The sequence below is a fragment of the Larus michahellis genome, chromosome 4 (assembly GCF_964199755.1).
Source record: "Larus michahellis chromosome 4, bLarMic1.1, whole genome shotgun sequence".
Classification (NCBI taxonomy): domain Eukaryota; kingdom Metazoa; phylum Chordata; class Aves; order Charadriiformes; family Laridae; genus Larus; species Larus michahellis.
Window position 1 is genome coordinate 73,711,913 of NC_133899.1, and position 17,496 is coordinate 73,729,408.

At 47.0% G+C, this 17,496-nt stretch overlaps 1 protein-coding gene across 2 annotated transcripts in view; it reads left to right on the top strand.

Moving 5' to 3' along the window:
- Positions 1-17,496, top strand: part of LOC141742683 (uncharacterized) — an 87,747-nt gene that overhangs the window by 10,904 nt on the left and 59,347 nt on the right. The window contains exons 2-3 of one of the 2 annotated variants that reach the window (XM_074585575.1): positions 3,758-3,839; positions 3,985-4,012. The gene's annotated coding sequence lies outside the window, so the exon portion shown is untranslated. The remainder of the gene's footprint in view (positions 1-3,757; positions 3,840-3,984; positions 4,013-17,496) is intronic. The other variant, XM_074585574.1, reaches the window with a different exon arrangement.

Genomic DNA, 17,496 nt, shown 5'->3' on the forward strand with positions numbered 1-17,496 from the left:
GTCCCTGCCCACCACAGGGGGTTGAACTAGATGGTCTTTAAAAGGTCCCTTCCAGTCCAAACCACTCTGTGATTCTATGATTTCTCTGCTTAAATACGCTGCAGGCCAGGGCCTGATGTGTTAGTGCCTCTCTGGGAGGGAGCAGGACAAATCCTGCTGTCGTGTTCTCCTTTAGCCATAAGGCTAGGGGTAGGTTTATCTTCCTGCCCAACTAGTTATAAACATTTATCTGACCTATCTCAGGCAGAAAAGCTCTTGTGTTAGGTGCTTGTTGCAAGTACGTTACTGCCTTGAGGATGACTTCTCAAGGTCTGTCGGTTGGAGAGCCGGCGTGGTTTTGGTAGCTCTCTCGATGTGCTAGCCATATCTGAGGAGCTCGTCATACGTGCTTGTCTCAGAGGGGGTTGCGCATCTTCCTGGTAAAAGCAGCACAGACACTCGGCCTTGCTGTTGGTGATGGCGGGGCAGAGCAGTTTGCTTGAGCTTGAAATTGCTGGTGTTGCACGATCATCACAGGAGGGAGGGGGAGAAAATTAGCATAAGCCTCTTAAACAAAACTTTATTATTTCTCAGAGCTGTCAGAAAACACTCCATCCCCCTATTTAGGCTTCAAATTAGGGTTTCTTTTATGGTGGGTGCATGGTCAGGCTTGGGGTCTGGCAGGACCCCCAAGGTCATGTGCCTGCTCTCTTGGCCAGTGCCACCCTTCTCTTTTACTGCTTATGGCATGGGGGACTTCTCTGGTTGCTCCTGCTATGCAGAGCCTTCCTATTTCTCTGTCCCATCGTTTTGCTTTCACCCTTCAGTCCTGATCTGGTGATCTCCCGTTGTAGGTTACCTGGTATTGCTCAGTCCTCTGCCCCTATGCTACATAACTTTTTTTTTAAAACTGTAGTGAATCTTTATTTGCCACGTTAGATGAAATAGAATGTTACTGTGTCTTTGCAGTACTAGTTCAGTCTGCTAAGAAGCAACAGGTCGCGATGTCAAGGACAGAAAGTGGTTGCTAGAGTGGTGACACCGAGAAAAGTGTATTTTGGTGGACAAGTTGGAGCTGCAGGAAGGCGTCAGAGGAGCTTTGCTGGCATGAGTGTGTGCCATGGTTTCAGTTGGGATAGAGTTAACTTTTTTATTAGCAGCTGGTGTAGTGCTGTGTTTTGGATTTGGGATGTGAAATACTTTTGATAGTGCATTGGTGTTTTTAGTTGTTGCTGAGCTCTCAAGGCCTCTTCTGCTCCTCACACCACGCCGCTGGTGAGTAGGCTGGGAGGGCACAAGAAGTTGGGAGGAGACACAGCCAGGACAGCTGACCCCAGCTGACCAAAGGGATATTCCATGCCATATGACATCATGCTCAACATATAAATCTGGGGGAAGAAGAAGGAAGGGGGGGACGTTCGTAGCGATGGCATTTGTCTTCCCAAATAACCGTTATGTGTGTTGGAGCCCTGCTTTCCTGGAGAACACCTGCCTGCTGATGGGAAGTAGTGAATGAATTCCTTGTTTTGCTTTGCTTGTGTGCATGGCTTTTGCTTTACCTATTAAACTGTCTTTATCTCAACCCACGAGTTTTTCCTCACTTTTACTTTTCTGATTCTCTCCCCCATCACAACTGGGGGTGAAGCGAGCGTCTGCGTGGCACTTGGTTGCTGGCAGGGGTTAAAGCAAGACAGTGTGTCATCCATGGTCTGCATTGCCTGGAGCATGGTCATGTCTCCTGGGAGGAGCAGCCCTGGGGCAAGTGAAGCTACTGGGCCCTTCTCGAAGGTAGTTTGGGAATGAGGGGCTGATTTCCTGGCACTCAGCTGTGTTTCCAGTATGTCTGGCTGCTGCGGGACAAAACGCTTTGTCTGAGAGCTGCAGTTGCTTTGGGAAGGCAGGCCAGGCCACCTTCATATGGGTTTGATTAAATGTAGCAGCACTTAGAGAAGCTACAAGCATCTCTCTTTGCCTTGCTCAGCAGTACTGGGAGGCGAGGAGTTTGAACTTTGCCAGGGATGTTTCTGCGATGTTGTCTAATAATAGCAATCGCATTGAGAAAGTTAGAGGAAAAAGGAGCGCCGGAGGAGGACGGGAGAAAAGGTGGTCTGCACAGCGACCATAAGGTTCTCCCCTCCCCATACTGAGCCCTGGTGCAGGAGTGGGTCGATGCCAATGCAGATGAAGTCCTACAAAGCTGATAAAGCCCTTTTAGATGCAAGCCTTGTGAAGGTATGAATTTCATTGCTGGGGGCGGAAAGTTGTCTACTTTTATAAATAAGCTGCAACTAAAGATTATTGGCCAGGCTGTATTTGTCGTGTTATTTCTGTCTTTGTAGAGACTTTATGTTCCACTGCAGAACAGTGTTCAGTTACTGACTTCAAAAGAAAAACAGAAGACCCTCCTGGAAGTACATAACACAAGTAAATAACTCTTGTGTTTTGGCTAGAGTGGTAATTTAAAGCAACAGGGAGAGCAATTATAAATGGTGATGGAAAATTTGTGCTTGAGGCTGGAGTCCAAGGTCTGTGCTGTGCTCTTGTGGTCTCCAGCATTGTTTTCATCCTTAGAAATGCCTTCAGCCCTTCCATAGTGGGAAAGGAGAAAGGGGAAAATGGGGGGCCAAATGGATTATGTTTTTTCTCATTTCTGTAAATACCGGCTGGCAATGGCTGATGTCTGTGAGTCACCCGCAGAGACTGGGGAAAACAAGCAAGTCTCTTTTTCTCAGTCCAAGGTAAACCAATGCACTGCATGAGTAAGTTTTCTCGCCATTCATAACGAGGTCTCGTTGGCAGGAAATACGTGAGATGTTGTCGGGCTGGTCCTGTATCTTCCCCTTGCCGGTTTGGTGCTTTGACTGGAGTTGTCCCACTGGGTTTCCTTACCTCCCCCTGCTTCCATATCCTCTTTCCATTACAAGATGCTTGCGGATGGTTGTTCATCCACTGTATTCTTTGCTGTCCCCAAACAGTTGCATGAACAGAATGGGAAAAGTAAAACCATATTAGATGTGGTGACCTTTACTTCACTTGCTTCAGTTTGCATCAGAAGACGGAGACGGCTGCTTAGAATTGTTTCCAGTAAAACATCTTTTTTTCTGATACCTCTTTGGCATGCAGCAGGCACTTTGCATGCCTGCAGCAAGGTGTTTCTGCAGCCCGCAGAGACAACCTCTGTGACAGGTTTTGCTCAGTGCTGCTAGATGTCTTTTGTGTGACTAATGTACAAAAGCCTTATAAAACAATCTGTAGGAAATATAAAACCATTTATATTATGAAACCATAATGATGAACCAATAATAATGAAAAAATGGAAGCAGCCTGCCTCTGACATCAGATGGGATTCATCTGCCCTGCAAACTAGGAGAAATTGCACAAGTGCTGTAGAGCAGGAGATCTCCAGCAGCATCTCAGGGAGAGGAGTAGAGGAGTTGCAGGTGGCGGCTTCCATCCCATTTATCAGCCTCTTTTCTGCCTCTCTACTTAGACGTTAACTTCAGTGCATTGACTGTTGAGGAGGCTTTGCAGGATGAACAGCTTTGGTTTGGGACTGATCGTCTTGTCTTTACCTTGGCTTCACTCTGTGATTTTTGGAGAAGTCCCCCGTCAGCCTCATGCCGGGTACCTCCACTGTGGTGCCAGGACTAGGCAGGAGTGTGTTCAGGGCAGGGATCTAACACCCTCCCATCTCTCATGAGGTTGCCTTGGCATCTTTCCCTTTCACCAGCCAGTTCTTATAAATGTCACTAATTACTATTCTCTCTAATGCTTACAGGATTTGCCAGTTCCCGTACGCCGATGGGGATTGTGTTCTGGCTGCTTGTCGGTGCCTTAAGAGAAGCCGACGCTCTGAACAGGTACGTTTGCTGTGCTCCTGGCGAGGGCAAGAGGGTCTGTCTGTGTTCAAGAGTGAAACGTGCGCAAGGCTTCCCTCGTGGGTGTGGATTGACACATACTGTGGGAGAGGCCACTCCACAGTGAATGTTTTTTTTTTCCATTCAGATGTGTTGTGAAAACACCCAGGCAGAAGGTAAGGTTTGCACTTAGCCTTGCTGACAGTCCTCTGAGGAAAGCATTGGAAAACACAGCGTGGCTGCAGAGCCGCTCCTGGGAGGCCGTGCTCCTTGCTTAGGCAGGCACAGCCTTTTCCTTCCCATAGCACCAGCTGGGGAATCCCAGTCGAGCTTGTGGCTGCACACGCCGCTCCTGTGCCCTCCTGCTTTGCTGGCTTTTGGTAGCTTCCCTGTGGCGTGCGTCTGCCTGCTGTCCCGAGCCGGGGTGGGAGGAAGCTGTTTTCATGTTAGTATCCAACCATGAACAAATCTCCTGTTGTTTTCTTACTGTATGGCAAGAACAGCCTGTAGCAGCTTATTCCTCCTTGGATAATTACTGCTCTGCTCTGCCACTGATTGCTATCGGAAGCAGTGGAGTAGTGCCTCTGCTGTGCTGCCCAGTGCATCCTTTTGCCTGATTTATTTGATGTATTTATTGCTTTAAGGCATCGGCACTCAACTGAAAAAATCTCATCTGCGCTCTCTGCAACTGTTTGGCACTGTAAATGGATTGCTTGAGTTGGTTGTACTTTCTGTGCTACCAGCAGGTCCGCTCGCACCTCAATTCTCAATTCCTGCATTACTTTGAGGAGGAGAAAATACAGGGCTGGGTTGCAGGCTGCTTTTTTATTAGCTGGAATTATGTTCCCAGCTGAGCAGAGGTGTGCGTGCAACCACTGGAACTGGAGTGGAATATTTCACCATTTGCGGTCGCTCAGGGGAGGTCTGAGAAGTGGGTAGATGGACGCTGCTGCGGGAGCGTCAATAGACAAGGAGGATTGGCCTGGCACACCGAGCTTGAGCCTTCAGCTTGCTGTAAGAGCTTACAGAGCAAAAGAAGCTTCTTTCTGATGTCCCTGATGGGCTTCATCCCAAAATGGCATTGCCTTGCATTTGGCCTGCCTGAATGGCCCATTTGATTGTAGGAGGACATCACTGTAACTCGCTGCGTGAAGCTTTCTTGATCCCTAAAAAAGCAAAGTGGATTCATTATGGAAAGTGATCTTTCTTGAAAACCTGGTTCACCCGGGACTGTCTGGGTGGTGCAGCAAACGCACTGGAAGAGTAGGAGTCAGGGTGGAGCTGTTTCCACCTAAATCCCTTGCGTTTCCCAGGGTTTATCGCACCAGGCAAGCAGACGTGCTCTCCATTCGGAGCTTAACGCAGAGATGGTTACTAGAGCACCACCTGTGCTTCCCGGTGCTGGCCTTCTCGTTGTACTTCCCTTTCTTCAAATTAATTTTCTAGTGTAAAAGGCCTCTTTTTAAAGGGAGAAGTGTGATGAGAAGGGGAACAGCAAAGGTAGGAGTGCCTCCATTTGCCAGCAAGCTGTTGCAGGTGTGTCTGAGTCGGAGGGAGCCAGCACTGAGTCAGGGCCTCAGACTCCTGGTGACTCAGGTGGCAGAAGCCCAAGTCGTTCTCTTACACGCCTGAATTGCAGTGAATTTCCTGTAAAGGCGTTTTGCCTCCTGTAGTGGCCATGTAGGGAGCGGTGTGACATCCTCTTCCTCCTGTATGGGTTATGAGCAGCTCGGTTCACAGGGGATGCAGGCAAGTGGTGGTGGCGGCGGCACTTCTCTTCCTGCCAAAACAGGTGGAAGTTTGATTTATCCCATCACCCTCAGCCCTAACTCTGTCCTTTTCTTCCCCCCTGTTTTGTTGGGTTTTTTTTTAAGATGGGACAAGTCACAGTAGTTGCAGTTGTCTATCTGTTGAGCTTGATGAGATTCTTATGCAAATCCGGAGGTTGTGTTCTCCTGGCAGGTCTGCTTGCATGCATTATCCACTACTTCATCGTACTGGGAAGGGATCTATTTTCTGAAACAGGGTTTATTTTTAGTCAAGGCTTTCCCTGTCTAACTGGCAAAAGTTCAGCATTTGCAGCGCAATTTGCAGAAGCAGCGATTTCACCAAATACTTGGGCTGGGGGAAGGGAGAGGAAATGTCGTATTAGCTAGCGAAAAAGCTAAATGCTGACTTGAAAAAATAGTGTGAGACGCTGTTGTGAGAGCATAAGGATGGGTAATGCAAGTTGAGAACAGCGTTGCGTTGGCTGCAGTCGATAATTCAATATGGGTTGCTCGTTTTTTCCTTGCGACGGCTGCCACAGAGGTTAACCAACAGTGGATGGGTGGGAACTGCTGTTCCGGGTCTGGTGGTCAGTGTAGACAACCTTTTGGCCTGACCCTGGGGCAGTGAGTTAACAAACTCACCTGAACTGCAGCATCCATGGGGAAAGTACGTCCATGCAGGACATTGCACTGCCCTGTTACACCCACGCTTGGGGCCACGGGAGGCTTGCCGAGGGTTGAGCTTTGTAGTGATACAGGCACTATCATCCCCATGTTTGAGGACGCTTGTCAGATACCCTGGAATGAACAGAGTGGCGTGTGGGATGTCCTGGGGCAGTGCTGCAGCTGTCTCCTCCGCTCCTCCCCAGCTGCTGCTCCAGGGACAAACTGTCTTCATATGCCCCATTGCTCTCACTAGCTGCTCAGAGCCATTCTGGGTCTTGAACTGGCTTCTAGCGTGAGCAACTGTCCTTCAGAGGTGCAGAGATCTTTTCTTGTTCTTGCATCTCCCCTGACATTTCCACCGCTCCTTCTACAGAGGCGTCTTTGCTACTGTTAGCTGTTAATGCTGCAAACACCAAGGTGTCTGAGGATGACACTGGCGAGCGGGTGACTGTGTTCAAAGCCTTTGATACTTACTCCTCTGACAAATGAGGCTTGGCTCCGCATGTGGGCACATGAATGATTTGTTTGCGGCTGCAGGTTAACTCCTGCCGTTTGCTTTATCCTTTTTTTTTTTTTCCCCTACCACAGCAGACAATTGCACAGCAGCTTTGTCACAGTTTCATTAAGAAAACAAGGAGAAATTGACCATTTTCAATTTTCTTTTGAATGTTTGGAAACTAGAAGAAAGAGGGGAAGTAGCACTAGGTTATTAGGTGTATTCTGCGTACGGTCTGAGCAGGTACACATTGCGTGCAGGTAACAGAGATGTATTTTTGTGAAAGAGTTGGGAATGAAACTTTTGAGTGGTGTTTCAGTCACTGGAATAGAAGCACCATGAGAATCAAGGTAAGAGCACCCACTGAGTGTCTAGAGGAGTAATCTTCCTGGGGGAATTAATCTCATTTAACCTGATAAAAGAATTTATGCAGTGGGGGAAGTCTCTGCCACTTCCTGCTGAGCTTCCTGAGAAGGCTGGGAAAAATTAAGTGCTGAAACCACCCTCTTCTCTCCGGGGGAGGCTTATGTTTTCCTAAGACCTGTTATTATCTTCCTGTTGAAAAACCATCTGTATCAGCTGGCAAATTAAGATTGTTTTAGCTACTTGGTTTTCCCTGGCTCCCTCTGGACTTGCTTGTTGCGAACCCATTTGCAAATCCCCTGTCCATGTGGGATGCAGAACATCTTGCATGTGTCCCAGTACTGCTGCAGTGGTTGGCCCCATGCTTGCCATACCCCTGATGACCTGTGGATATGTAGGTTTCATAAGTTTGAAGTTTTTCCTTAGGGAAGGTTTGTGGGTGGTTTTTTGGTTGGATTTTTTTTCTTTCTTTTTATTTTTTTTTCTTATATTGCTAATTATTTCAGGGGAACTTATATCTTATTAGTGCTTTCTCCCTGAAAGGTATTTCTCTTCCTCTCTGTCTCTTGCCCTCAGTGGCCAGAAGAACCCTGATGCATTAGGAAAGCCAGTCTCTACTTTAAATGGCCTTAAGCATGTGCATATTTAGCTCAATTTCCTTTTACAGCAGCTTGTTACGAAACGAGCAGGAATCTCAGGGTGTCCCTGGGTCAGCTTTTCTTCTGACCCTTGGGTGAAAGCAAGAAGGGTTTCACTCCAGTGGGTGAGTGCTTGGAGGAGGAGGTGTCCAGCTCGAGGTTGGAGTACTCTGGGTGGAAAATATTTCTCCTATCAGGGAATTTTTGCTGATATTGTTGAACTATGCTTAAAGTATGTGGGCATATATTGTAATCTGCTGGCAAAGACGCTGTGAAGATAGCCGTCCTGGGTTGGAACAAAGGTGCATCTAAACTGCTTGTGTCCAAAGCAATACCCCATCTTCAGTGGAGGCAGAGGAGCCGGATGGAAGCTGAGCAGCCTAATTCAGGACTCCATCTGCTCTAGCCTGGCTTTGTGTCTTGCAGATGTGCTGGGTTTTGAGCAGGCCGAGAGCTTCACTTGGCTGGCAGCCTCCAGCCCCAGGTAGTCTGTCAGGCCAGCAGCAGCCACCTCTGTGGCCACACTGAAACCAAGGTCTGCATGTGTGGTTGCAGCGGTGGGAAGGCTGTCTATGGGTTACCTGCAGCAAAGGACGGAGCTGACTTCTGTAAGGTTCAGATCACCATTTTTAAAATCTTTGTTCAGCACAGATGAGCTGTTGTGGCATGCGGGTCTGTCTCTTGGGCATCTCACAGTTGGTGCGTACCCAGCCCTGTGATCACACGCTGCGTCTTTTGAGTGTCATTTGATTTGCTTTCGCAGGCAGAGATCTCATGTAGCCCTCCCCCATGGAGGGTCAGCGTTTGGTGCCTGTCTAAATTGCTACTTGTCCCTTGAGGTTGTTCTGCTCTGCTTTGCTCTGTAATTACTTGCCAGGCATTGCATGCTTCCCAGCAGCTCTCGCGGCAGTTTGTAAACGGGAAGGTAAGGAAGAGTGGACAGATGGACATCTGTGAGGGCTGCTGGTAGTGGGGAGAGGGAACGGTTTTAGCCCTGATCACATGAAGCATACTCTCCAGGCGGATCCCACTGTGACTCTTGATGAAGTTTCCCTTTCCTTGGCTGACTTGTTGGAAAACCTTTTCACTCTGAGTTTGGTTTGGAAAGAGAAACACCCACACAGATGGCTGCTCTTCAGTTGTCATTCACGTTGGGGCTTTTTATGTTCCTTTTTGCATTACCCTCAGGTGAAACCCAGGCTTGCTGCCAAAACACATATCCCAGAATTATAAAGAAAGTAAACACTAAGGATATTCTGGTTTTTCTCTGTAAGCTGGAAATGCAAGGGGCTATCTAATATTTTATCAGTTCACAAGGGATTATGTTGCTTTTTCTTTTTGGCTGAGTTTCCATGTCGTTCACTTGTTTGTTTTCCTCAGATAAAAGATACAGCTTTCATTAAGATTTGTTTTGGCTATGTTTTGCTCCTTGCTTGAGACTGTCTGAATGGTGCCACTTTTTCTAGACAAATGCCAGTGCTCTGCTTTGGAGTCATGCTGAGCTCATCTGATAAGGTTGTTTGGGTTTTTTTATCCAAAGTGGCTCTCAGAAGAATTGCTGGATTGTTAAATGATGAAAAGTATTTTTAGGTCTTTGGGGTATTGTAACTGAAGGCAAGGGAAGGAGAGCAGTAGCATTGCTGGAAGGCTTGTGTTCGATGTGCTGGTGATTTATGAAACTGAAGTTACTTGCTCGGCCTCTTGCCTGGATCTTTTGTTGGTATCCAGGATGCTAGGGATGGCGCATTCCACGTGAACTGCAGGTTTCTGGCCATACTGGATCTTTCTGGTCTTGCATTGCTCCTGGCTTCTTAGCCAGTAGAGGGGAAGCAGAGTTAAGCCATGGCTGGCCGGCATGCAGAGGATGCTTGAGAGGATGCTTGGAGGGTCCTGCACTGGGCTGCCAGGGTGCAGGAAGATGATGCTGAGGAAGAAAGTGGAAATGGCAACCTGCAGGCAAAGGTTTCTGGTGAGTTTCTAGAATTGAGACTTGCTGTCCACTTCATTGTTCGTGTTCTCTAACCCTGCAAAATTGCTGTGGCGGCGCCTGTGGTAGGCTTTGGTAGACAGGAAGGATGCTGGTGCAAGGAGGTGGCTGGTACTTCCAGGTGTATTAACTCATTCCTGAAATACTCATTTTTTAAAAAAAAAGTTTTGTCTAGGGTAGCTGTTTTTGGGGCCTTGCTGGCCATCCTTTGAGTGGAAATAGGACTGACTGAAAGCTGCTTTAGGAGGACAGGGACTGGTACACGCGTGGCGTGCAACGATGCTGACAGTGCTGCCGTCAGCCCGCACGTGTTTACATACCTCCGTGTTGCACGGTGAGGACCACACTGAGGAGAAGCACGGTCTCCCAGTGATTTAGCAGGTTGCATTTAAATTTGCCAAGATTTGTCACTGCAAGATCGGTGGTGACTTGAAAGATGCCCCTTCTGCCTCTCTCCTGCAACAAGGATTTTTTAAAAGAGGGATCCGTGGAAGAAGGAGGCAAAGCAGCATCAAAAATTTTCTTGAAGTAATGGGAGGGCAAGTGGGATGTTCACTGCTGTTCCCGTTGGCAGCCCCGTATTTATTCCACGTGTGCATTGTCCCATCTCGGGAGGGCCCTCACCCTTTACGTTGGGAGTTGTAGCTTGTTTCTGGGGGTGGAGAGGGACTCTCATGGCCGATGAGGCGCCTCCTTCCCTCCACAATCAATCCTTCATTCCTTGTTTTCTGCCGCAGGCACCGTGCAAAGCGGAGACATCCTCAAGGCACGGTGCCAGCGGCCCAGGTGTGGTGGTGGCTGGGCTGGTCCCACGCCTGGGTGGGGAGGACCAGGGGGGATGCATCCCTGCGTGGTGCAAGTGCTGGGAGCTGCCGAAACCCCCACACCAGGTTTCTGGCAAATGCACTCCTGGACTAAACCATGTAAAAACCAGGCTTGCGGGAGCTGGGATAAGTGGCTCGACCATGGCGATTTTCTTTTTGGTCTTTATTTCCTAGTGTGCAACTGCTGTAATTCTTCTGTGTTACTTTTATCATCCTCGATTTCTGAAAGTATGTTTTTCTTTTTTTTTTTTTTTCCTTCTTTCCTGAGGGTTTTGGGCAGTGTTTTCCAAAGCCATTGTGATGGGCATTTCCCCTTCCCTCCCAGTAGCAGCTTTCATTTTTGAATCAATAGCTCGGCATTGTTCACATTGTTTTCCAATTTTATGGCCTTTTTTTTCCCCCCCTTTTGACTTTGACTAAGGCAGCCTCCTAAATGCTTCTGGAGTCTTTCAGGTCACTTTGCAGAAAATATTTTTTTCCTGTTACAGAAGGTCTCATATTCAAAGCTCCAGGCAGGAAAACTGCTTTTGTAGTGCTCACATTTGAGTTTCTGAAAACGTGATTCTTGCGAGCTTTTTGCTTGTTTTTTTGGCCAGGTTTCAGTTAAGATCGTGCTAAGTTCAGCTTTAAGCAAGACTTCATAAGCTTGATGGAGTTGACTGTTGTTGAAACGTTCCTAATGACATAACAAACCCTGCTACTTCTGGTTTCTACATAGCATCCCACGTGCTAAATCTGTTCTACTCTTCCGGTCCAATGCTTGTTCCCCCCCCCCCAGTTCCCTCCAGAAATAACAGGTTATTATTAGGATCTGTATGCATATGCATTTACCAGGCTTGATATAGCTTTGCACTGAAGACGTTTATCTCTTTACCTATGTTGAACTCAGAAGCTGGACCCTGTGGTCAGCATAGCGCAGATCTGCAAACTTCCCTTGGTTTGTTCAGAGCGGGATCTTCTGGCTGTGCAAATACTTAGGTTTTCTTCCCTAATTTTAAATGAGCTGCGATCATTCATTTCTCTACTCAGATTTTTTTTGGAAATAACTCTCTTTTAAGTGAGAAGTGGACTTTATTTGCATTTTTGGGTTTTCCCCCTGCCCTTTGAGCACTGAATACCAGTGAAAGGCTTTGAGTTATATCAGCCCGGGTAGATGGTATTTGCAGCATAGCAGTGGTGTCTCCTGGGATGTGTCTGACTTCTTTCCCTCTCCGCTAGCGAACATTGATCTTGTCGAGGGGGACAAGATGTCCTCACCCGTTGGGTACCGGGAGCCTGCTGATCCGGCAGTGGGAGGACTGCAATGAGCAAACCGCTCGGGGAGCAATGCAAGCCACCCACAGCAAGTCACTGAGATCTTCTCAACCGCCAGCTAATTACCGTGACCTTGTAGTGTTTGCGGCTTGTGAGCTGATGCTCAGGAGATAAGCTTCCTGAGTGTTAACTGTTTGAACGGTGCAATCCCAGTACTTGACGCAGGTAACCGAGTTGGATGCACTTGAACGAACAACACGTTCATGGAGAGGGAGAACGGAACGCCTGTAGAGATGAATAACCTTTTCTCCTTTTCTCAAGTCACTGTTCTCATTTATCCTTTGAACTAGCTTTTTTTCCCAGTGTAACACCAGAATTTTGCAATAAAATCCACATGTGAGGAACCAGTGGCGTGTCTTCTATTCAAAACGGCCTCCGTGTCATCTCACTGCTTAAATGGTCACAGAGAAATGTTTGGATTAAGCAACTAGGGGCCGAATGCATGTTGAATGAATTAGTTTCTCCCCTTTATACTGTAATGACAATGCCGTTAGAGAAACCACATGAGAGGAACGTTTCTCGGAGCATCTCTTCCGAGTTCATGTGTTTAAAACTGCAAACTTGAGTATTTTTAATCACAGTTAAAACCTTTCTGGGTTTTTTTTGGGAGATGCTTTTCCTTGGTTAGGTTTTGTGGCAGTGCAGCTGTGGTATGCGTGCTTGCTGCTGGTGATGGGTTGGTCTCGGAGCAGAGGAGGTTGTGTCCTCCTCTTTCAGCCCTTGACCTCTTTTCAAGTCATGCCTTGCTGTGTCAGCCCCTCTGAGAAGCTTGGTGATAGATGTGGAGGGATATTAACTATTTTTCTTCAAAATTATGCAGTGGTTTCTTATATTCACCTGGAGTAATACTTGAACCATGGTAATGACTTTTATTTCCGTAGGAAAAGATGCACTTTCTTTCCTTGTTTAACCTCGTTTCACTTAAGGTTGCCCTAAGCAGCTGTTTTCTTGTCTGTTTTCAGACACCAGCCAAAAATATTGGTGTTCAGCCTCCAGAAGGCTTTGTGTGTATGTTAAATGAAGGAATAATTTAATGAAGCACCTAACCATGTCACCGCAGCATCCCTTAGGTAGGTGTAGTCATGATTACCCAAAAATGCCAAAGGTATATGATTATGATTATGCTCCTTGAAAAACCTGGTTAGAATTAGAGGTCAATTTAAAAAATGTAATTTTCAGAAGGGCTTGTCATTGACAGTTGCCTGAATGCTGAATTCAGTTGTCTGAATATTATTTCTGAGGGAAAATGCCATTTCCTTCTCTTTCTGCCACCAAAACTGGAGATGCCCCCCAGGCCTCCAAGATGAGACAAGTAGTAGTCACCTCCGTGCTGCAGTGTTTCTCTTTGACTCTTTTTGCCTGGTGTATTAAAACCAGGTAGGTTTTAATACCAAACCAGCCTCCAGGTAGGCTGTGTTGTATATAAATTAGGTGGTCCTCTACCTCAGTTTAGAAGCTCTCTTGGATAAATGTTTAGTGTTAGTGTTGAGAGAGAACATTTCTGGAAGTAGCCTGATGCCAAGGCTATTGGTATGTTAATTGGGAGAAAAATAAAAAAGAAAAAGGAAAAAAAAAATATCCGTGGACTCTGCAGCTTGCTTGAGCTTTCTAGCCTTAGAGGCTTGGCAGGCGTGTTGCGAAAGAGACTCCTGCTTTCCTGCTGGAAACCCTTTGGATTAAACTTTCTTTCAGTCAAGGGACTTTGTACGTCTGGTATGGAAAAGCCTGCAAGTGTACTCAGCTCACAGCGTCTGTGGAAAAACCAGCTGCTGTGTCGGCTTGTGAGTTGTCGTCCTGGGGATCTGCCCAAAAGTCTGTTTTTTCCATTGCTCAAGCCACAGTGTCAGGCTTGGCACACTTTGTCATGCAAAATCATATGGATGGGGTTTGCAGCTGGCACACCTTTTAAAGAGCCTATTATTATACCTTGCCGTAACAAATTAATTATGCTGTTGAGGTAATGATAGTATACTAGTATAGCTAAAATGGCTCCTATAGCTATGCTACCGAAGATCACTTTGGTTTGGTCTTTCCAAGTTGGCATGCTGCAGAGGTACAAGGCAGTTCTGTTGTATTTGCTCCCTCATCATGTTTGCACGGGTATCCACGATAAAATATTCCCCTGCTATCCCTAATAAGATTGCAAAAGCTGCAAGGATGAGTTGTGAGAAAACAGGCTTGGTGTTAATAATTTAGAAGCTAGATACCTAATGCTTTCTTAATAGTTGCAGTTGCACACATGAAAATATGATTTATGTATTAACATGATATGAACACCCTGCAAAATGCATACAGTGTGAATTTTTACCTGCATAAAACTGTACTTGTAAGCATAACTATTCATCTTATACTCAACTATTAATATATCTAATGAAGGATTGCCCTGGATGTCAGACTGAACTTAAAAAGTTACAATGGTCATGCTTACTGAGTACTTTATAACGCTGTATTGATCTGCAAATTGGGCAATCACCTCCTTTTTGCTAGGAAACGTGACCCTACTGAAGACAAGTCTTTGGTTTAATTTCAGTTGTGCATTATTTTCTGTACAAATCTAGAACTACCATTTATGAAAGCAGCAAGGAGATGGCTGCTTATTGAATGCTCTTGAGCTCTTGAGAGGATTTTTGGGACACCATCTGCAGCAAAAAGGCAGGGATCTGTCAACCCTTTCAGTTCGGAAAGCTTGTCTCCAGGTGTGCTCCATCTATGGAGCAGATGCTGGAGGGCACCAACTCGGTGCGTGTTTTACAAGCTCTGCACTGAAGCATTCTGCTTGGTTTGAGATACATAAAATCACTGTATCTTTTTCCTGGAGGCTGAGCTATTCACCTGCCCTGGAACTGAAGAGGAAAAAACCCTGGCCATTATTAGCAGATCAAAAAGAGCAGTCTGCCAGCTCGCCTAACGCACGGGTTACGCCACAGCCTGGAGCTGGATTTTTTGTTAAGAGCAACTCAAATAAGAAGAGCAAGCAAACCTATGAACAAAACAGAAACCAAAACTAACAAAGGAAGCATCTGCTATTCTGATGAACTGATATAAGTGAGGGAGGAAAAAACAAGTCATCAGAGACCTCCAAAGGCTTGCTACTTTGCCCAGAAACCTGCAGTTCAGAGATGGCAGGCATTTCATAGTCTGACGATGGTGTTGCAGATGTTCCTATGGTGCAATGCTAGGCAAAAGCAGGCTGGGTGATAAAGAGTGGCAGAAGATGCTGAGCTAGCATGCAGGGAAGCTGTGTCTCGGGTCTTGTTCTGTTTAGACGAGTGCACCTCTCCAAGGCAGCTCCGGTTCTGTTCTCCACCGTGGTTTTGGTGCAATGAGAAATACAGTGGGGAGGAAAGGAACCTGGTCCCAGCATTTGCCTCCATTTTCGGCTTGCGTGGTGAAGTGGAGCGCAACGCTGGTGTGTGGCAGCACCGAGGGACTTGCTTGGCTGCTCTGCATGAACATCTCCCCGTGGCGGTATGGTAGGAGGCCTGGTCTGCAGGACACTTAGCTTCATGCTGAGGTGGGTTGGTCTGTTTGAAAGCGTGGCACAAGGCAGAGATGCTTAGGTTAGTGTTTTTATTACTATAGAATTTGTAATGCGGGGTTAAGGATGCATCCCTGCAAACACGGGAGCAGGAGGGCTATTTTTTTTCTAGTTGCCAGAAGCCCGGCTGGTACGAGGTGGGAGAAGAAACAAGAGGAGGGGTTGTTTTAGCTGTAAGCCAAATGTAAAGAGCAGGTACGATATGCCCACAGGCTGTATTGTCGGCACATAAATCTAGTGAACAGGAGAGAGGACAGACTGTTTGTATTGGCACTGCTGTCAGCTCTCATTTTCTCACAGCTGGGGGACCATGAATGCACAGACCCCATTGATGGGATGTCCTGTTTTTAACCTTCTCAGAGAAGGGATTTGTCTGCCCTGAAGCGTAATGCGTTTCTGCGTCTGCCTTTCCAATGGCAAAGGGTTTCACATCCCTTTGCTGAACGGTCCCTGTCAGCCCCAGAGATGGCTAGTGCCACTTTGCTTGTCTTCACCTCTCTGTGGAGCAAGAGGTGCCTGGCCCAGAGTTTTTAATTGTGATCATCACTCTCGTTATTACTGTCTGTAACGTCTGTAGAGCGTGGAGTCTTTTATTTAACCAGCAACTGGGGAGAGCATCCCTATAAAATTTTAGTAACCTATCATTTTAATACCTTACAAGTCTCGGCTCCTTGTATTCAGAAGTGAGTAACCTGGAGTGCCTGGTTGCTCATAGTGTGCACACACTCTTGAAGCAGCTGCCCAGAGTGGGTAGTACAGGAGGAGCGCAGAGAAACGGGAAGATTTGGTCAGCCTCATTGGAAAGTAGCTACAGCAGCAAACAAATTCTTCTTACACGCACACGCGATTTCTGACATCGAGGCAGAAGGCTGACAAGGTGCCTCGGCTTGGAGAAAAAGTTGAGTGATCTGCATAAAGTCCTTATGATTTTGTCTCTCGAGGCAGAAACAGCTAAAAACCTTCAGAAGAAGAAACCTCTGCCTGATTTTTGTTGCTGCTCATTTGTTCTGGATGGTTGGTTCCAGCAGGGAGAAGGATCGTTGATCTCTCTGCCCCGTATTATTGGTGTTGCATCTGCTCCTGGTTCAAGGGAGATGGGGATGTCCTTTGCGTGAGCCATTAACCTGTTTCCCAGGCCTTGCTGCATTCGTGCGTCTTCTGACAGAGCAACCCTACAGTTGAGCTGATCAGCTTCCCCCCTGCCATGAATGTTTCTGCTGTTAATGAGAGATGTTTTCATGTTGGAGATCAAACACACTCAAAGCCACCCTGGCAGGTTTGCTTGTGCCAGGGTTCAACTTGGACACTTGGTCAAACAGAGAAACAGCTTTGAAACAGTGCCCTGGTCCTTCAACTGCCAGAGGACAAGTGCAGGAATAAAGTGGCTTAAAACCCCCTCTGTTCAGCAATGTGACACAGCGCTGTCTTCCTATTCCTTGCGTATGTACTGGTTTTTACAGCCTTCCAGCATCATCCACCAGTTAATGGTTTTGATAAGTATTTGCTGTGGAAAAAGCTGTGGTGGAGAGAGGTGATCCTGGCATGTCCTCCTGGAAACTCATCCTGTCTGGTGCCATGATAGTTTTGTAAGCATGATCTGCTTGTTGCAGCATCTAAGATTGCAGCGGTCGATGTGGCGGGGATGTCCAGGCAGATGGAGATGCCTCTTGCCCTCAGATTTCATCTGTAAAGCTTGTGGCCCATTAATCGTGAGAGCAGATGCCTTTTGTAACAGGGTGATGGTTGTGGATGCTGGATAAATTGTGTGCAACTCATTGGGGATCTCAGTCCTGGCGTCTGAGCTGTCTTTGGGTTGATGAAGGGTTGCTGCACTTGTCTTGTCCATTTGAACACTTACAGTGTCTGTTTCAGAATGACAACTGTGGAGAAGACAGGATGTGCTGTGTCTCACTGCTCGGGGCTCAGCACCAGAGAAGACATTTCCCCTCTGAATCCCCTGCCCAAGAAAGATCAGGTGGTGGTTGTTCTCTGCAAAGACAGTTAGAAGTATCTGTGATCCCTTATTGGTCTGCTTGTGTTGCAGAGCCCTGGCAGAGATGCTCTC